This window comes from Leptonychotes weddellii, chromosome 8, assembly GCF_054177405.1.
Source record: "Leptonychotes weddellii isolate Sample4059 chromosome 8, ASM5417740v2, whole genome shotgun sequence".
In the NCBI taxonomy this organism is placed as follows: domain Eukaryota; kingdom Metazoa; phylum Chordata; class Mammalia; order Carnivora; family Phocidae; genus Leptonychotes; species Leptonychotes weddellii.
In genome coordinates, this window is record NC_138376.1 from 15,616,086 (window position 1) to 15,638,191 (window position 22,106).

A 22,106-nucleotide genomic window follows, 5' to 3' on the forward strand; every position below is an offset into this window, starting at 1 on the left:
TCAAAAAAGAAGATGATGTGATCTTCAGAGAGAAAGCAGATGCTTGGCAGTAGCAAGAATTTTGATGGGTATGGAGGTTTTGAAATTTTTTTTTTTATCATGCTAAAGGGCTGAAATGGAGAAACTTTAACTTGTCAAAAGACGGTGGGAACAGATTTTTCAGTTCTGGTGATTAGAATCTATGGCTGAAACCATACGAAGAGAATAGAGTCAGGCTTCTCTTTGATAAACACGCTGACATATGGCTCAAGATTTTAGCTGCCGGTGGAGGAATGATCAAACTCTCCCTTGAAATACGCGTTACACCCACAGCCATGTCCAAACCACAGAGCGATCTCGGGAGATGAATTCAGGGGGCTAATTTGGGAGCTGGGGGGGCGATCTGCTTCTGTTTATTTTTTAACATTTTTTCGCCAACCTGACTGCATCCCACCATGCTTAATGAGAGTGCTGCAGGGACACAGCTCCCAAAGGTCAGCTCCAAGAAAGCTCATTCCCCACCCTTTTCTCTCCCGCCAAGTCAACACTTCCTTTAAACTTTAATAAAGGCCATAAGAAAGAACCTATTTCTCCACCAGAAAGAAACGCTCCATCCCTACATAATTGCCTCTGACGATAGATTCCATTGGTATGTATTTGAACTTGAGTGATCGGACCCTAATAACATTTCAATGATGGCAACGTTTTTAACGAGAAATTTGGTAGATGTAACTGTCAAGAATAAGCAAGAGAAGGATTTTGAACTTTCCATCCCCTAATTTATTTGAATATCTTACCCTGGGCAAAGAGCAGCTCTTTTTACTTTACTTCATTTCAATACCCATTCTGTAAGCATAGTAATATCTTGTGGAAGAGACCTGGTAATGAACTCCTGAAGTTTTATTTTGCTCAGTGTGATGTTTTGGTGGAGGGAAGAATAAAAACGTGTGTGTGTGTGTGTGTGTGTGTGTGTGTGTGTTGGGAGAAGAGTAACTAATTATAAACTAAAGGTGAATGATTTGGAATCCAGAATTTAAAGGCAGAGACCAGGGTTTGCTGGTTTCTTTCACTCTGGGCCATATCTGAGTTCCTATAGATCCCACCTGATTTCAACCCTGGCTACAAGACAGATACCCTGAACTCATATAAATAGCAATGAGATAGCCAGCAGGCAGGTCACGTGCCTGGAGACTGAGGCTGTCAGATAACTCTAATGATTTCTTTGGCCCTTCAGGGTGAAAAATTTACTTCATACTTTTTTTGTCTAATATTTGCCATTTTCCTTTCCCTGAAGATAACTGTCATTTTTAGATATGTCTGCTGCCTTTTCCAAGTTGTCAGCCCCGAAAGAACATAAAAGGAAGTGGTTGGGAAAAAATGTAGGCACCCCATTCCACCGAGTCAGAATGCAGACATATGCCAAGCAGAATGGGGGAGATTCTTCTCAGCTATTGCTCAGTGGCCTCCTCCGAGCTCTTCTACACCTGGTTCTTTCTGATTCACAGCCCCTGCTTTTTGTTATATCTTGGTTGTAGTTTCCAGAAACTCACAGGTCAGAAGGCAGGAGTGGGAAAAACAAGCTTTCTCCAGAGTGGGCCTCCCACAATCAAGGACAATCTCAGTTGGCATATTCAGAGCAAATGTGGACAGTGGGCCAGAAGCTGTCGGGAAAAGGTTTGGCTTGCCTACAACAAGGACAAGATAGGGAGTAAGAGTTTAGGAACTTCCAACACCATCAAATGAGCAGATTTTATGCCTGTTGAATCTAATAAAAAATATATGAACTGCTGCTTTGTTGGTCCTTCTCAAATAAACTTTTAAAAATATATTGTATTTTACAAATTGTGGGTCCACAATAAGTTGGGGGGAAAGACTGATCCTTAGGAAGTCGTGTCCTAAAGTTGACATCCTTATACTCAACTTGCAATTGTTCTGGTATAACCAGAACAATCAAACCTCTGGGCAGAGTTCTTTCCAACGGCAGAGACAGGAGCCCGTAGGACCCTGCTGACCAAACTCTGTTTCCTTTTGTGTGATGCTTGCAATTTGTTACTTTGAACTAAGCATTCCTTCTCTAAGTACCTAAGGGGCCAGTGTAGACACACTGATACCCATATGGAGTCACAGTTAAACTGATCTCTGCTGAGTAGAGAAGGCAGATTTTTAAGCTCTGGTGCAAGAGGAAAGAGGTGGGGTTTTTTTGTTTGGTTGGTTTTTGTTTTTTGTTTTTTGTTTTTTAATGTGTTGAGAGAGGGGCTTAGTAGAGAATCCAAGAATTGTGGTTCTGAAACAGCTTTTAATGGAACTGTGTGCCCTGCCCTGCTCTGACTTCCACATCTCTGCTGTTCTCCATGGGATGCCTCTCTCCGTGGTCCTCCCCCACCTCGCACTCAGCAGGGAGTGATCCTGACCTGCTCTAAAAACTTTCTTATTCTGATCCAGCTGGTGAGAAATTCTGTCAGAGGGTGGCTGAGTTTGCATCCATGGGACCTATTTGTTCTCAGATCCATTCTCCACTTTCCCCTGTTCAGTATCACAGGGATGGTAGTTTCCAGACTCCCTTGCCCTCTTGGCTCCTTTAGGTTTTTTCAATGCAGGGCAAGGGGGTGATGCTGGTGGAAGAATGCAGTGTACTTCTAGCTGCTACTCCCAGTATGGAGACTACTCACTCCATACAGTTCTCAGCAGAACCACCGACAACACCTCCAGGCGACAGCTCAACTCATCATTACCGACTCAAAAGTGCCCAGGGAAGCAAGATGGTCAGCATTCCTCAACCCGACTCCAAGCGCCAGATAAAGAGGCAGGTATGCAGCCTGGAAAGGGAGCTAATGATATTTCTGAAGAGTTGAATAACAAGTGGAAGATATCATAAACATGTATGGGTCAGCTGTCATCTCAGCAAAGAGAGAGGGAGGGTCCCACCAGACTCAGAGGCAGCCCCGGAGTGCAGCCCACCGACCATGAGGATGGGGCCTTGTGAGGAGACCCCTGAAGAGACACAAAGAGAACCGAGGCTTCTAGAGAGAGCCACCCACAGCCAAAGGGCCTGTCAACAATAAAGAGCAAAGATTGAAAAATTCTAAAAGGATTAGGCAAGTAATATATGACTTTTCTTTGAATTATTCCTAAAAAGGGACACTTCCTCCAACCCTTACTAAAAGACACATCTAACATTTGGATTACTACGATAGCCTCCTTCAGAGTGTCCCTACATCTGCTGTCTTTGTCCCAGCCCCTTCCCCTCAATGGAGCTAAAGTGTACTTTCCAACATGATACCCAAGGGGGATATCAGGGATTTCCTTCCTTCTTGTTCTACTTCCACAGGCATCTCTAGCAGCAGCTGCATCTGTCCAGGATTCCAGCTCCAAACAGGAGGACTCACTGTGGTTCTAGAACTAGCCAAAGGAGCCAGCTTCTGGAGTCTGATAACACCACCTTTCCCCGAGTCCCTCCAGCCCTTCCTCCTGTTGGTAACCTCTGAGTGCCCCACTGACCTGTCCTTCTCCTGGGCTCTTCTAGAGCTCCTGTAACCAATCCCCTATGTTAAGTTCCCTCTTTTTGATATGCCCGAAGGGATAGTTATTCTCTTGACTTGACATATGTGCTTGATAAATCTGTTCGGGCAACTATGTAACTACTATCCAGGCATAGCTTGGGCATCAAGATCTCTGATGGAGAATATAGTACACACGTGTTAATAATGACTACAAGCTTCTCACTGGACTAGAAGCTACTTGGGCATCAAGATCTTGTCTTGTTCATCACTGTATCCCCAAGATCTAATACAGTGCCAACACCTGATTCACACACAGTGACTATTACTTACAAATATTTAGATGAAGGGTAAGGAATATTTTACCTAAGTACATTTTTAAAAGCAGAAAGAATTGACACGTTCATTTTATACTGTGCGAAAGTAAGATTGGAGGGCTTCATTTCATGTTGAAACCACAGGAATCCCTGGTCACACTATTTTATCGACCAATAATTGGCCCATCCTTTTAGTGATGCAATGAGCCCAAAGGAACTTAATTTTTCAATTAAAAATAAGTCAGTCAGATTTGCCTTCAAAAAGCAAGAGAAATTGCCTCAGCAGAATTCCTTTCTGAAACCCAAATTTCGCTAGTTAAATTCTACCTGGCAAAGTGTACTTACTTGTAGGAGGTAAATTATCACATCATAAAACTGTCTGGTAGGATTCTAGCTGTTTGAGGTGTTAAATACCTATGTCGCCTTCAAAGAAAACTACTTTTGACATTTATTTCTTAGAAGAAAGGCAAGAACTAACACAGGCAGGGCTGGCCTGAGGCAAAATTGGGAAGTCTTAGAGATTGTTCTTGGTTGACCTGCCCCCCTTCCTAACTTCACAGATTCCCACACCTTTCTCCAGCCCTCCCTTCTGTTGCCTCCCCATCTCCAGGGCCAGGGTGTGTGCATTTAAAATCTTCACTTCATTAACCTACAAGTGACTGATAAAAGCTTAGAAATCTGTCCCTCTCTGGAATATGTGCATTTTTTACAGTAATCAATGAGATTAATGTTTCTGAAATTTTAGCAAACATCAAAATCACCTGGAAAACTACTACAAAACAGATTTCTAAGTGCTAATTGAGATTCTCATTAGGGAGTTATAGATGGAGCCCGGGCGTGGGCATCTTTAGCAAGTTCCCAAGTGATGCTGATGTTGCTGCGTGGGAGTCACTCTGAGAAATACTGAATTAGTGGAAGATACTCACTTGTTGCCTGAGGCAGGTTCAGATCCTTCTGAATGTATGAGGTCTGCCCACTTCCACATTTCTCAAACACATCTGAGCATCAAAATTTAACAAATAAATACCCAAATGTGTTTTAAAATACAAATTCCACTGAATTTACCCTCAGTATTCTAACTTAGTAGGGCTCTGGTGGACTTCAAAATGTGTATTTAAAAAAAAAAAAAAAACCCTCTTCATTTGACCCTGACATTCAGGCCTTTGGAAATCCCTCTCTTGGGAAGTCAGTGTTACAGAGAAAAGAAAAAAAAGCAGATCTGAGTTCAATCCCAGTCTCACCACCAGTGGAACTTTCGATATATTATTGAGACTCTATAAGCTTTCATGTTTAATATATAAAATGGACTCTTCGGCAGCCTTAAAATTGCCTCTTGTCAATCCCCTGCCCTGTCTACTTGAAAAGCAATGCCTAACCCTGGATGCTATGAGAACAAAGGAAAGAAGGAAAGGTAATGCCCACCTGTTAATGATACAACTTTAAATTCGGGGCCCCTAACCAAACTTTCAGGAGTGGGACAGGAGGGAACATACCCATGTTAATCTTTCTTATTTGCCAAAAAAAAAAAAAAAAGCCACTTTGCCAACCAATGGACAGTCACCTCCTTACAAAGTGGTGGCTGCCTGGGTAATCTGGAAACACCATCGTGTGGGTTCTTTAACTAGAGCAATGGTTATGTCTGTTGATGACTTCTAACAAGGGGCTTTACTCATGTAATTTGTCTCCCCCGGTTCCTGGCTGTTTTTTTTTTAATTGGGGGAAAACCTATCATCAAAAAACTTAGAAAAGGACTTGGAGTCATCCTTGTAAACTTGTCAGATCGATTAGTAGAGTTTGCCTCTTGCCACAAGAAAATGACATATGACTTAGAAGTTCACTTAATTTGTTCAATAGTTTTCAGAGTGTGAGGCACGAGGGCCAGGAAGATGAATAAGACCAAGTCCTTCAAAACGTTCGTGGTCAATGAGAGTTAACAGTCAGGTCAGCAAAGCCCTCAAATAAAATGTTGCAGGTGCCTGGACAGAAGCACAAAGAGGGTTCAATGCCTCGCTCAGGTATGTGCAGTTAAATCCTATAGGACACAATGCGGGCGCCTGGGTGGCTCAGTTGGTTAAGCAACTGCCTTCGGCTCAGGTCATGATCCTGGAGTCCCGGGATCGAGTCCCGCATCGGGCTCCCTGCTCGGCAGGGAGTCTGCTTCTCCCTCTGACTCTCCCCCCCTCATGCTCTCTCTATCTCATTCTCTCTCTCAAATAAATAAATAAATACATCTTTAAAAAAAAGGACACAATGCTAGGTGTGTTTCAGAAGTCACTGGCAGGTTTACTAAAGGATAGATTAAATAATGTATGCTAGATGTAAAACCAGTGAGGACAGTGCTCTCTGATGGGGTGCCTGCCTGGGTGTCTCAGTCGGTTAAACGTCTGCCTTCAGCTCAGGTCATGATCTCAGGGTCGTGGGATCAAGTCCCGCACCGGGCTCCCTGCTCAGCGGGAAATCTGCTTATCCCTCTCCCTCTGCCCTTCCTCCCCTCCTCGCTCTCTCTCTCTCTCAAATAAATAAAATCTTTAAAAATAACTAAAAAATAAAAGACAGTGCTCTCTGAGCTTCAGCATGCCTGCAGATCACCTAGAAAGCTTGATTAAAACCACATTGCTGAGTCCCAGCCCAGATTGTGAAGTCTAGGGAAGGCCCGGAGAATGTGCTTTCCTAGAGAGTTCCCAGGTGATGCCCATACTGCTGGTCCTTCGGAGAATGTTGAGAAGGTGCCAGCCAAATGCGTTGAAATGGTTTGCAATACGGCGATCAGAGCCTGGTAGGCAGAGCTCCCTGTTGGAAAATGGATGACTCCCAGGGCAAGCATCCAGATGAACAAAGCCTGAAACACTAGATGCTAAAGACAACATGAAGATTGGAGGCAGCAGAGCCTAACAGAGAAATGTGTGCTTTCTCACTCACGGCCCTGAGTTCAGATTTCAGCTCTGCCGCAGCCTGGCTGGATGAGTGGAAGCAGCTTACCCAGTCTCCCAGACCACGTTTTCGTCTATGAGATAAGCAACACAAAGCCGAACTCCCAGAGTTTTTATAAAACTAAAAGAGGTGATGCACACAAGGGAACTTGGTTCTGGGGCCAGCATGCAATTGGCCAGAAATAGCAGCAGGAGGTGATCCCCTCTGCTCTCTCACTGCACACTGTCTAAATAAAGGTCAAGACTGAGATTAACAAAATTTCATGCAAGGTTGATTATAATAAATGCTATATGTATGGTTGAAAAATACAATTCAGTGGAGGAACAGATTATTCATAACAACCACCTTACAAGGATCCTTTCAGGATTAAATGAAATAAAGCATCCAAAGACCCCAACACGTTCTTCTTATTTATATTAATAGGCACTCAGCAAATTGTTCATTTCTTTCTCCCTCCCTTCTCTTGATTCTAACTGAGATTTCTGGGAGAGTCCCATGAAGTGGATGGGGTTTAAACAAAATTTAAATTCTCCTAAATTATGTTGCTTGTGTGCTTTTCCCCAATGTTTTGAAGAGATGATACCCCTCAGATGACCAGACCACCCAGGTACCATCCCACTTGCTTCCAGACCCAGTGAATTTCAACATCCCAGATTGCAAAGCACTGTTATTTCCCTGCTAATAAATCCACTACCACGAAATCACTCCCGTGTCTGTGTGATGGAAGGTAAGAGGGAAACCCACTGAAGTGTGACATTTGGGATCAGAAACTTAAAAACATTTCTTAAAATTCTATCAGAAAGATCATGAGAACTGCTTTGGTGAAATTCACCGTACATGTAAAGGCCTTTTTGAACTTTTTACCTTTTGGTGATGCTTTTGATCTGCAATGCACACGATCTCATTAAAAGCATATTATTTAGCTTAAACTTCGAACACTTACCATTTTTCCCCAGTAGCCTCGGGCTCAGGGCAATGTAATGCAGCTCATGCAAGCTTTATGTCAATGGCAGCATGTCATAAAGTATCTGCCAGGATATTGCTGCAAAGGTATGCTGGAAAAAGGGGTGGATTCCGGCTCACACGCTTTCGAGAGCTTTGCAAGGTGAGGTCAGTACCCACCTCCCAATGAAGTGACTCCTAATTACTCAGGAATGCTCAGCTTGGGCCGGCTGACACACAGGGCAATAAATCTTAGTGGAAACACCAGACACCTGGTTTTCAGATCAGGATGACTTTCCTAGGTCCAGTTAAATTAATTATCTTGTTTCTCAATCCTCATACAATCTTTAGAGAAAAAGTACAGCCTAAATTATGAAACCAGCCATTGGTTTGTGGTGTAGCTTTCCTTAGCCCAAGGAAGGTGACAGGGGCCTTTCAAAGCAAAGCCAGAAATTGTTACTGTGAATACAATGTATATACAGAACCACTCCCATTATTTATGATTATATCTGATAGAGTTTCCTGCACATGATTCTTTGTGTACCCCCATATTGTGCAAAGAACATAAATAGAAGACAGAGTATGCAGGGCACAGAGCTGCATTACTCTCATCAAGAAACACTTTTAGTCAAGGAAATCTAGAACACCAAGATAATCGTTCGTTGCTGGGAGTGCTCTTTTTCCCAGGTAATATGGCTTTCTCTCCGGATGCAAGTCAGCCCCTTTCTGCTTCAATAATGGGATTAACTGCAGGAGTGTTTTAAATAATTCCTCTTAATGATGCAGCCCAAAGTCCAGAACTGAGAGGACTTGATACAACAAAATCTCCAGAGGTCTGAGGTTTGGAGTAATTTGTGGGCCAGTGAAGTGAAAGACACAGACAGACTCCTTCAATCCTTCCTCCCTATCATCCCACTGACTTCACACCTCATGCAGCTTCATCAGATTCCAGTTAGAGGCAGCAAGACGTAGGGAAGGCAAAACTGGAAGGGTTGACACCTACCACTGAGGTCTGCTTTTTTCAGGAGCCCTACCACAGACTTCTTGTCTGACTGGCCAGAATTAGGACACATGGCACCTCCCAGCTGCCACAGAAGCTTGGAAATAGGAGGGTAAGATAATTATAATTGCTTGGACCAATCACGATCCATCCCCAGGAAGTAGACACATTGCAGCCCAAATGAAATCAGGATCCCATTAGCAAGAAAGAAAGGGGGGCTGAGGTTAGGTAGGTAATGAGCAGGGTGGGGCCACACTCTCCATTTTGGAGTAATTAACACTTCTTTATAAAATCATACATCAGACAGGATAAATGGACACACCAGGGATACGCAGAATCTTCTAGAACTCTTTATGTTAAGGATTAGAGTTTTTGGGGTTTGTGAATGAGTCAAGATGTGAGCTTACTATCATTCTTGCCAACAGTCTCCCTGTAACCCTCACAAAGGACACCAAGGCCAGGCCTCTTCCCCCCAGTGCAAGGTCCTGCCGTGAAGTGGGTGCTCTGCCAAGCTCCCCATAAAAGCAAAGGAGTCCTCATAGCTTTTCATCAGGACTATTTTCTTTCCCTTCCCTTTGTTCTTGACCATCACATGCCCTCAATCCCAACTTCCCAAAAAGTCCCAGTATGAAATGCCCATTGGCTCTCATAAAGAAAACTCTAGAACCATCTTTGAGGAATAGTGACCTGGTCCCTTTTGTCAGACCCACTGGCAACCTTAGCAACTCCTGGGCTTTTATAAACTGATGAGTAAAATTATTTACATGTCTAAGAAGCCATGTGGAAGGAAGGTGCAAAACTCCTGGGCCAACCCCAGGGCACTCCCTCTAATAAGTTACCTAAAATAAATCCAGGATACCTTCACTATTAAGGCTTGTGTGGTAGCCCACGAATAAAGGCTCCAAGCTCAACGCCTCGCCCAGTGAAGCACCACCACTCAGAGCAACAGGAACCCTGAAAACACTTCACAGTATATTAAGTACAATTAGCAGAGCAAACATCAACACCACCAGCCCAGTAAAGAAGTAATCACTCAGCCTTCATTTCAGCATCCATTAACACTTGAACCATTTCTCAAACCAGTGATCTTTTTAAGTGATCATTATCATGAACGCCCTCCTAAATTAGGGAATCCTCATTAAGGGGTACCATAATGACATTAAACTTCAGCGTTTGCTAAGAAGTGGAGGTAATAAAGCTTCCCGAGAAGTGACAGCTTATATTTTTGATCCAAACCATAAAAATAGCTAAGCACTTTCTAATGCTTTGATAAGCTAGGCTTTTAAAAAATATGCCTTTAAGAAGCATTTCCTAGAATGACAGACAATTCAGAGCTGGAAGGGACCTTTGAAAGCATATAGTTCTTCTCCCTCATCTAACAAATGAGAAGACTGAGGCCCAGACACATCAAATGATTTGTGCGATGGCTTACAGCCAGTTAGTTAGTTGCAGACGTAGCCTAACATATGTAAGTATAGTCAGAAATAAACCTCATTGAGACAGAAGCCTTAAAGCGTGCACACTTCTCCGCTTTCGCCTCCTCTACAAGCACCAGAGAGAATCTGCTCAGTTCAAGTAAATGAACTTGACCATGACAAAGATACTCCAGAAAGGCTCATTAGATTCAGTAAATAAAAACAAGGGCAATCACGCAAACTTGCCGTTCAAAGAACAATGAGTAACTTTTTAGGGTCAGAGTGTCTCGTGCGATACAGGGGACATCCTCAAAAGAATAGTTGCTTTTGTCCGAAATTAACATAGAACTGTGCATCTTATCTATTATCAAGCAAGCCCCCCTCAAGCTCCCAAGAAGAAGTAATGAGAAGTGCTAAACCTATGACATCCTATTTGGGGTGTCTTAGGGCGCCATAACAAAGTACCACAGGCTGAGCAGCCTTAAGCAACAGATATTTATTGTCCCCCATTTCTGGAGGCTGGAAGTCTGAGCTCAGGGTGTTGGCAGAGCTGGCTCCTTCTGTGGACTCTGCTCCAGGACCTTCCCCTGGATTCTGGTGGTTTGCTGGTAATCCTTGGCATTTCTTGGCTTGTAGATACAGCATCCCAATTTCTGCCTTCATGTTCCCATGGTGTTTTCCCTCCATGCATATCTGTACCCAACTTTTCCTTTTCTATAGGGACACCAGTCATGTCGGACGAATCCCACCCTAATGATCTCATTTTAACTTTAATTATATCTGTACTGACCCTATCTCCAAACAAGGTCACATTTTGAAATAGTGGGGGTAAAGACTTCACCGTGTTAATTTGGGGAGACATTACCCAACACATAGCACATCCTAATGAGAACTACATACAGCCTGTAACACAGTTTTAAGTACAATGATCTACTAAAGGTACACAAGACAGTTCTGATGTTCTGATAGGACATCACGGTGTCCTCCTCACTCTGCACAAGGGAAAGCTCTTCTTCACCTGTTTTGATGGGAAATATTTCAAAACTAACCTGGATGCCCTTCTTGCTCTTATTGTTCTTCTCTGAATGGGCCCTTCTTGCTACTCATACCAAGCAGGGAACTGCCCTTGACTTTGCTTTTAGGCACAGTCCTTGGGGATCGGGACTCCATTTGAGTTTGATTCCCTCCAAAGGCTGTTGTTTGCTTTACTTACCAAGAAAGATAAATACAGAAAGCTGCTACCTTCTGTCTCCCTCTGTCTAAGCCTTCATCCTGTGTCTGTGTGCCCTGCAGTGGTCTTGTGCCCTCAGACCCCATCAGCCTGGTGAGGAGCATGGGCAGAGCGAGGGGCACATGAAAGCCCTGTGGTCGAGATGACTCACCTCCTGCTTAAAGTCAGAGAGGCAAGTAGACCACAGAATCAGGTAGTGGTAATTACTGCTCAATTACTTTATGTCCCAAGTTACTTTATGCTCCATATGAGGCCCAGATATGTCGAATGATTTGCTCAATGTCTTACAGGTAGTTAGTTGCAGAACTAGCTTAATATATAGGAAATCCAGTTAGAAATAAAGCTCTTCTGGGTGCCCGGGTGGCTCAGTCAGTGAAGCGTCTGCCTTTAGCTCAGGTCATGATCTCGGGGTCCTGGGTTCAAGCCCCTGTGTCAGGCTCTCTGCTCAGCGGGGAGTCTGCTTCTCCCTCTGTCCCTCCCCCTGCTCATGCTCTCTCTCTCTCTCTTTCTCTCTCTCAAATAAATTTTTAAAAATCTAAAAATAAATAAAGAAATAAAAAGTTAAAAAGATATAAACCTCTTCTAGAAGAGCAAGACTCCAAGCTAAATATTCTTTCCTCTCCACCATGCTGTCTACTACTATTTCCTAAAAAGTCAACAAAGAATGCAGGACTTATGTGACTATGACCTACCACCTAGTGAAGATGGTTCTCTAATCAGTAAGGACTTTGGACGGTGACTTCCATATCCTTGAATGAATTGCAACATTTGCTTCAAAGATTGAACCAAAAACTGGGGGTGCTACTCACTAGCAGTGTTTCACCATCTGGCTCTGTACAAAAAAAAAAAAAAGATGAAGGAAGGACTTATAATATAATGTGACATTGTGCCCTTGATATGACATTTCACTAATGCCATTATGTTAGAAATGGAGACAGATTAACAAGATATTGTCTCTTTGACTGAAGATGATAGAGTGACCTCCGAATAAAGAATATCAAAGTTTCAAAACCAGAAATGAATCCTATTTTCTGTTTCATGTTCTTACGCAAAAGAGAATCATTATTCACAACATTTTTAAGCAATCAGATTAATGCAGTTTTCTCTTTATATAGCAATGTTTTCTTGCTTCATCTTCTACTTAAATAGAATGTAAATGCATGCTGTAACTTCTGGAATTATAACCTATTTAAAAGTCTCCATAACCTCAAGGATCATAAGTGTTAGAACAGGTTAAATAAGAGTGTTACTGTTTTTAGCCAAAGGCCTGTGCAAAGCTACAGCAAAAAAAAAAAAAAAAAGATACAATTTAACCTTCAAAAAAAATCTCAAAGTTCCAAACAACAAAATTAGGATTTCATTGGCCATAAGAAAATATGTAATTTCAAGTTCAATTTCATAAGGCAAACCTCAGAACACTCCATCATGAGGTTGATTTAGCTACACTGTCTAAAATTCTTTGTGCTCTGATTTTGTCTTTTTTTAAAAAAAGACAAAAGACCAAAAGGTATATCCAGGCCTGTGATAGTAAGTAAATTACCATTTCTGAAATTTTTCTTCAGAGATCCTGATTAGAATAGTCCCAAACATTCATCTAATGAAACTTTAGCCAGAGTTTCAGATAAACAAAGCATAATACAAAGTAGTATAAAAATTTTGAAATCCAATACCTAGCTCAAATAGATTTGTGGAGCTTGAGTTGTATAATGGATCTGCCATATACATGTACTGCCCATAACCATAGTCTAGAATGTAACAATGTATCAGACTCAAGAAAGGTAAGGTTAACTATGGGGAATAATATTTTGTGATTATTGTTGATTGTACTCTACCAAACAGACAAGATGTACACTGAAAAGGTTGAGCATTGAGCATCTGATTATACATCAAGCAACAGAAATCAATGTTTATTTGAAAAGTGAACTGGTAGTCCACAGATATGAAATAATTTCTAATATCTTAATATACGATTCCTTATAATTATGTAGCTAGGGATGGCATAATTTTTATATACAGTCCTTAGTGATATCCAAATTTAATTTAATTAAATACCTTTATTGGTAGAACTCAAATGGTAAATGGCCATAGATAGGCATAATTCGAAAAGTACAGTCGAGGTGATTACTTATTTTAATTATAAAGCTTATTTTTAATCTTTAAACAGAATAATTGTATTTGGTAAGTATTCTTTAGAGTAAAAATAAAATAAATAATCGTGCCTGAGGAGGAAAGAATTGGTAGTTAAGGAAATGTTGGTATGCTTTAAATTAGGTTAAAATGGAAGTCAAAAAAAAAAAAAAAAAAAGCATGGGAGTCTACCATGCCAATCCATATTCAACCAGCAGGTGGCACACTATGCCTTCTTGCCACCATTCAACAGCAGAAAGAAAATACCATTGGAAGAATGGTTTAGTTTTTTGTTTGCAGTTTTTTAACCTGAATACCCACCAAAACCAACCTAGCATCATAAAAATATGAATTTACAAGTGGATCTTTCTCAGCTTTACGATTTTTATTACTATCAGTGGAAGTTATTTTGCTTTGCTTTCCCATTAAGCTTTGAGCCAATAGGATATAAACATACTGATGAGCAGAAATACCAATAAAAATAAGTCCATTGATGACTCTTTACACGAAAACAGAAACAACTGGAGAAATAATTTTACCTTTCAGGATGCTCATGCAAGGACTGCTGTTATTTAATATTCTGAACTTGCACTTCGTATTTGCAAAGCCTATGACTACAGATTTATAAGTACTTACTCATAAAAGTGAGTATGATCAAATAAAAGAAATATATTCCATCTAGTTAGAATTCTGAACATTGTAAGGATTTCGGTAGATTTTTCCAACATTTTTTAAATGACTTTATTTCCAAAACAATTAATCAAAATCGTCCCAATTTTTAAAATATTTCAACAGAATCCCCTATTTATACTAATTCAGATCCATGGATGGTCATAAACCCTTTGAAATAGTCTTTCCTGCCTAAAAGTAACTATGTCTTTCATTTTAATTTGCTGAAAAGGTGCCCCCTTTCCTCTTTTAACTGGGGTAGATCAAACACATTTTGGATTTACCCCAGTCTACTAAGAACTAGCAAGCAGTAAGTTAAATAGCACTTTACCCAGCACTTGTAATGGCCACTAGCCAAAGAGGCTGCACAAATGGGAACTTTGCTTCCTTCAGTTCTAAAATGATCACGAGATAGAATGAGATGCCACTAACCAGCTGTGCCACCTTGAGCAAATTATTTAAAGTCTTTATACCTTCTTTTCTTCAAATGAAAAATAAAGTAGAATATATCTAAAGCTCCATTTTCCATTTCACTTATGAAACTATGATTTTTATCTACATTTGAATCTAATTATAAAGCATAAGAAGGCAATGCAAAGTAGTTGCGAAAAATAGGAGGATCTCGGAAAAACTCATCGTATAAAAACCAACCCTAACGAAGACAAGAGTGTGCAGATTGTCTCCCAGCTTTTCCATCTTCCCCTATGAGTGCAGTCAGGAGCTCTAAATGTACAAAGGATGAAGAAATGCTTTGGCTCATAATTTGTTTACTTACTCTGGTCTAATTGGTATTTAGCCACCTGAGAATGAATTCGTTAGGCTCTTGATCTAGCTGTCTTGCACAGAATTTTCGATAGTGCAGCTCTGCTTTAACAGATGCCAATTCCTGGAACCCACAACTTAAGGATCCAACAAGAAAGGTAGCCATGGCTTTAGATATATGGGTTATGCCTATTTCAGACGATCCTGTAAGCATTAAACCCCTTTTCTAAATTACTCCCATAACTTAGAGCTGCATTATATCTTTATATTTAGTTTACAAAAGCAAAAAAAAAAAAAAAAATCCCTGAATTCCTCAAATGTAAGCAAAAAAAAGAAAAAAAAATCCCTGAATTCCTCAAATGTAAGAATGATTCTATACATACACATGCTATATTCAAAATCTATACTGAGCAAACAACAGATCTGTATTTTTACTTATGGGCATATTTCTATCTCTTCCATAATAAACTGATTACCACATGGATTTACAAATGTGTCCAAGAAACACATTTAATGGGCTAACCATAAGAAGGTATGTTTCTTTTTCAGCATACCAAGGCTTCGTTCTCTCTTTATTGTGCACTTCTGATGGTATTTTAAAGAAGACTTTCACAAGAGATAGGTCCTTAATTAAGACTTTAAAATGAGGGCAATAAATATATTTTATTGGTTATAATACCTTTCTCTTTATTAGAAGGATAACAGACTGCTGGTTAACTGGTCATGAAATATTAATTAAAAAGAAAAATATATGATGGAAGCAATCTCGGTTGGTGCTAACTCATTTTTTTTCACCTGGAATTTTTTTTTTTCTGCATAAAGTTAAAGGCCTATAGACTCAGTCATGTCACCCATAGGGAAAGGCCAACTGGTCTTACAGCTCCTGCATGGGAGCTCACCCACTGACAGCAAGTTCTGCAGCTTCTCTGCACCAATACTCAGAACCTAGAGAAAATCTCATCTGGACATTAGTCAGAAAACATGCTCAGGACAAAGCATTCACAGCAGAGCCTCCCACAAACGTGTGTATGAACACAGCGGTCATGCATGGAACAATTCTGTCCCCACCAAGCAGTGTGAGACAAGGGGACTCTTTCTGCCCCAGGCACCTATCATTGCTAACAAGCACCTTCCATAACTTGCAGTGAAATCCTATATTTCTCCCAGAGTCTACCACTCCTCTAAACCTCAGCCTGCTCCCCTCAACCTGGCTGAGGAGTTGATTATAAGAAACTGCTTGAGGGGATAGGGGTCAGGGGACGGGAGGTGCGGGGGGCGGGGATGGGTAATACAGGTGAAGGGGAGTGGGAGACACAGGCTTCCAGTTATGGGATAAATAAAAGGCACAGAACAGGGAATATAGTCCATGATATGATAGCATTGCATGTGACAGATGGTGGGGAGCGCAGCATAACACAGAGACAAGTTGAATCACCATGTTGTACACCTGAAACTCATGCAACATTGTGTGTCAACTATAGTCAAATAATTTTTTTTTTAATTTAAGAGAAAAAGCAGAGGTTTTAGGATAAACATAAATAGCTTAGGGGAAAGTAATCCTCAAATACTGCCTGTAATATTTAAAATGGAATTAAGATAAGCCTCTTTGGGCAACTCTGATATACTCTGGTTTCATGTTGCTGGAAGGAATTCTGGGAAATACACACGGCCTCTTCACCGCAGGGGATCAGCAGAGGTGTGTGTGCTGGTGGTCACCCTCAAAGGAAGGATTTAGTTGAGGCCTCTGCAGCAATCTCCATGGCAACCAGAAATCTCCAACCAGTCTCAAATTTTCACGTGAAGGTGAGTCTCCGAGGGCTGTCTTGCTAAAAGGTGGCTTCTGATGCAGCAGATCTGGACCGGGGCGGGAGCTAGTGGTCCTCAGACCTCATGGGAGTGGTAAGAACCTTCTCGCCAGGAAGCTTCGAGCTGGGTAGCCTTTGTCCAGTAAACGAAAAGGAGAGCAGAGCTTAACGAAATCCTTTAGGATTTTTTTTTTACTCAGAGTGTTGGTACCTTTTGAAAATCTCATTTATATTATAGTTATTATGGTATCATTTGCATAATAGCTAATAGTTTTTTAAAAGTTAATAAAAAAAAGTAACTTGTAAAATAATGGAGTATTCCAAGGTGCTGTTTCCCTTTCCTTTCCAGAATTTTCAATATTCATTCACTGGCTTCTCTGTACTTTCAACCTGGAAAAAGGCTAGAAGGTTTATTTTCCCCCTGATTAACAATTTATCTTATTTTTAAATCTTTTTTTTTAAAGAGTTCATTTATTTATTTGACACAGAGAGAGAGAGAGCAAGAGAGGGAACACAAGCAGGGGGAGCGGGAGAGGGAGAAGCAGGCTTCCCGCGGAGCAGGGAGCCCGATGCGGGGCTCGATCCCAGCAATTTATCTTATTTTTAAAACTGTAACACAATAACATTGACTTTTTTCCTTTGGTGTACAGGTCTATGAATTTTAACACACATATAGGTTTGTGTCAATACCACCGCAATCAGGACATAGAAAACAGTTCCACACCTCACCCTCCAAAAAAAAGGATTTATAAAATTTTGGTTTCCAAATTTCCATAGCTTTCTCTCTTTCCCTCCCTCTGCTCCTAGATTTGCAGACAACATTATAAGAGTTTGGTTTTTTAATAAAAGTGACATGAAATTAAGTATTGTTTTGAGAAATTTTCCAGAAAATTCACGTACTCCTTGAAGTAACAGGGGACACCAGAGGGTTGAAAGTCTGAGGTTCAGAACCACTATGATAAAATTATGGAAGGCACTGAATCTGGACTGGAGCATACACATCTTCCTGGTCTGAGCTCCCAGGCAGGGTCCCATTTGGTTTTTCCTCTCTATGGGCTATTGCCCATGGATCCTCCTGAGGATGGGAGATTCTCCTCAGTGTTCTCTTTATCGTACTGCCTGAGTCAACCCAGAAGAGGGTACAGGCTGCCTCCGAGCCTGCAGACACCTAGAAATGCTGATCCTATAGCCTGGAGGGTAAAGCACCCTGCTGCATGGGGAGAGCCCCCAAATAGGTCACTGGCAGAAGGCGGAAATGAGTTAGGTAATTTATTGTTTCAGCTTGTCGGTCAATGGAAACCGTCAAATCTGTACCCAAAAAAAGTTTCAAATCATGGAAAAGATCTCAGATTGTTCAATGATTCACATTAACAACTATAGGTAAGAGAATAAACCTTCAGGAGATGACAGAAGGGCTTTAATTTGGGGGCTATTTCCAGCCCCTGTATACTTTTAACTCCATTCATGCCACAAAACGAAACATCTGGTAATACCGCCTTTGATTTATGGAAGGAAAAAAAGATGATATTACTGAAAAGACCCATTACTCCTGTGCCTTCTCATGTAGTTCAATGTTAAGTACTCTACAAAACTGAATCCTTGGTGGAATGCAATTCTGTAATTCAATCGAGAGATCTTGCTAATGTCCCAGTCTGCAAGAACATAGCTTAAGGGTTTTAGGTTTAGCAGGAAACCTTGCAAACCAGAGACGGAATTACAGCCTGCCTCTTCAATCAGGGATAAGGGAGGGTTGTTGGCAATGTAATATTAAATAATTATTAAGATTTTTAACAGGAAGGACAAGAATTATAAGGTTAGGACAGTCTCAATCAGCGATGAGGGCTTAGAAGGTAAAGGAGAAGACAAGACACCAGGAGGACAAAACTTTGATAATTGTAGGAGTTAGATGATTAGTAAGTGGGTACCGAGTAGATCATTCTGTTTCTGCGTATGTTTTAAAATGTCCATAATAAAAAGTTAAAAAAAAAAAAAAAGATGCCACCCAAAGTACTATGATGGGACAATAAGGCTTTTTGAAACTCACAGAATTTGTAGATGTTTCTATGTACTAAATGTAAATATGGATACATATTATGTGATAACTTCTGCGAGATTATAGGTCAATTAAGGGTGTATATAGAAACAATGTACACACAGGAGTAGGATACCTTCTCTGTGCACTAAAGGAGGTCTCCTGTGTAATAAAGTCTGTAGAGTTGTGTCATTCATATATTATTTATATACACACACTATTATATATATAGTTAGACTTCCAAATGCAAAATTAGGATGGTGGGAACAAAAGGGTCATTGCAGTATTTCTTTAAACATCAGTGCATATTGATAATATGGCTCGAGAACTTCTATTCACATAACAAACTATTTCTAAACTGTAGCTACAGTTATAACCACTTAGGAAGTATTTGAAAATACTTATTAGCTGGCCCTAACCTGGTCAAGATTAATCAAGTTGATTAATCAATTAATCACATTCTCTAGATTTTTTTAATTGAAGGTTACTAGCCTGCTGCTCTCAGGAACACAGCTAAGACATAAAGTGAGAAAATGTCTTCAAAACCTGTTAGGATAACTCATCAAGATTATTATATTGTTTGGATAACCTCAAAGATCGATGCGAAGTAGAGAAGTGTTTGCTGTGGAGAGACTAAATTACAATGGGAGTCATGGTATGCTCAATATTAAGTGGAATAAAAGGAAATGGTGTCCAAAACTGTGGTGGTTGACCAGCTGGCCAACGGTAGATCGGTGATCAGTGATGGCTTGGGAATTTGCTAGTATGATGGGTAGATGAAGGTCTAGGACCAGGCTACCTAACAATCATGGGAAAACTCACCCTTCCCATCATACTGTATGTTAGCAACAACTCCAAGAAGCTCTCTACCAGAGCCTTTCAAACTTTGATCCAGGGAATCTCAGGCCCTATAGAGCTGGGTTTGATGGGATTTGCATAGCTTGTTGGTTTTGTTCATCTCATCTCAGATGGGATAGTCTTTCATTTTCTCTGTGCTCAGCATAAATTCCTATTTGGATGAAGGTGCTTCTTATGCTTAAGGCTGTTTGTTACTAAACCAGCAATCTCAGCTCTCACACAGTGTCAGAAGAGAAGACAAGACATCCTGGCTTGGACTAGCCTGAATCCAGTTGCAACCAAGTCAGAAAAATAATAGTAACGTTAGCTCATCTCTATTCCAAGAAGGCGTTCAAGGATCCATTCTTTGCTTAGGATGGGAATGCCTCAAATTCATAAATGCTCATGTATGTACTGTATCATCAAAGCTAAATTCAAGAAGTCCCTGCTCGAACATTTTAGCATATAGTAATGTACTTGATCCTGACAAATCTAATTCCTCTGATCCCGTTATACAGGTAGGACATGAATTATCCATATTTTACATATGATCACACTGAGGCTCAAACAGATCATGGCTTCCTCACTCTCAGTTGCCTGTCAGAGTGCAGAGAAACCTGATTTTATGATTTCCCAATCTAGTGCCCATTCCACCAGGTGACAGGTGCCCTCCACAGTCACTAATCGACACATATGTATATTAAGCAAAGCATTACACTGGATGCTATGGAACAGACAGGAACAAAAGGTCCCTGTCCTGCAAGGGCTTCAGATCTAATTGGAAGAATAAGACATTTCTTTTGTGAACAAAATGAAAAAACAACTATAATACCAGTATTAAATGTTAGAAAATAGATCAGGAAAGACAGTACAGGCAATAAAAGCCACAGGACCTGGTGATTCACACTGAACAAAAGGGAAGGTTCTTTCAACAAATATTTCTCCACAAATATTTATTGAGCACCTACTATGTGTCGGCCACTTTTCTCCAAGGTCAAAGACTTTGTACTTCTCTTACCCAGACTCTCGCAGTGTTTGGAGAATCTGGGTGGGAGAGATACTAAAAAACACCCACAGATGACTTTTCGGGGTCCAAGGGGGCAGACGTGATGGGGCCTTACATGGATAGTGAATGGCGCTGGTGCTGGGACCCAGGACATCTCACCAGATTACACATGACCAGAGGTCCCTTTCATGCCCCTACCCCATCCCTCTCTTGTCAAGCAATCTGTACCTTGATAAAAGCACTGATAAAACATTCATGGGACCAGATTAGGTTTTAAAACCGACCTAATGTACTGTGAAATGTGTAGTGTTGGCTCCAGCAATCAAAGAGGCCATGTGGACCCATTCTGCTTTGTAGCCCTGCTCCCTGAGCTCTGGAGGCATATTCTTCTGGGTTTTCTCCTTTCAAGTTGCAGAAGGACAGGAAATCTCTGTGCAGCTCCTTCTCGCTCGTCTGTCTTCCCAGCTCACCTGTCTATGCACACATCCCTTATTTTCCTGTTTTGCTGGGGTGGCTTCTTCTGCATTTCAGTCAGAGCCTACTCCCAACCAGAATAGCTGAGGAGGCGATCCCAGAAAGGATTTGAGGATACTACTTTTAAGAAGAACTGGGTTTATTTAATAAAATGTGTTTTATTTTATTTGTTTCTTTGTGATGATAATGGCTACAGAGAAAGTTGCATGCTTAACCCTGGGCCCTGAGCGGGCCTTACGTGGTTTTTAATTGAATTAAATTAAACCAAATTAAGGACGCCTGGGTGGCTCAGTCGGTTAAGCGTCTGCCTTCGGCTCAGGTCATGATCCCAGGGTCCTGGGATCGAGTCCCGCATTGGGCTCCCTGCTCCGCGGGGAGCCTGCTTCTCCCTCTGCCTCCCTTCTCCCTCTGCCGTCTCTCTCTCTGTCTCTCATGAATAAATAAAAAAAAAAAATCTTTAAAAAAAAATTAACAAATTAATTTAACTAATTCATTAATTTAATGAAGCAACTGCTGTCTACCTACTATGTGCCATGAAGGCATCAGGAAAAAGAACTGCCTTTTTTATTCCACAATAATTTTTCACAGTAGTATTATTAGATCCATTTAAGTAAATTACAAAGACTGAAAGAGGTTGTTATTTGACTTAGGCACCATTATCCCATTTTGTATTTACCTCCCACCACCCCAACATAGGCCTCCTGCTCTGTCCCAGGCCATTCCTCTTGTGCGTGACTCCTCAACCCCTGAGTCCTGGGGTCCATCACCCTGACTTGGAAAGTCCTCACACACGCTTATTCACACCCTGCTTATCCTTTATGGTCAAGCCGATCCTTAAATCCTATTCATGTTTTCTTGACCACTCAGTCCTCCAGGTTCTCTCTCTCCTCCAAATTCTCTTCTACAGCAGTCATAGGTATAATCTGTCCCATTTCTTCAAAAGGTCATATGCAGGAACTGTGATGGGCCATATGTTGTATTTGGTACCGTTCACAGCATTGTGCACGTACTCGGTACTCAATAAAAACTTGACCAAGTGACTGAGTGACTGTAAACCAGTGTCCCATACTGTTAGAGGACCT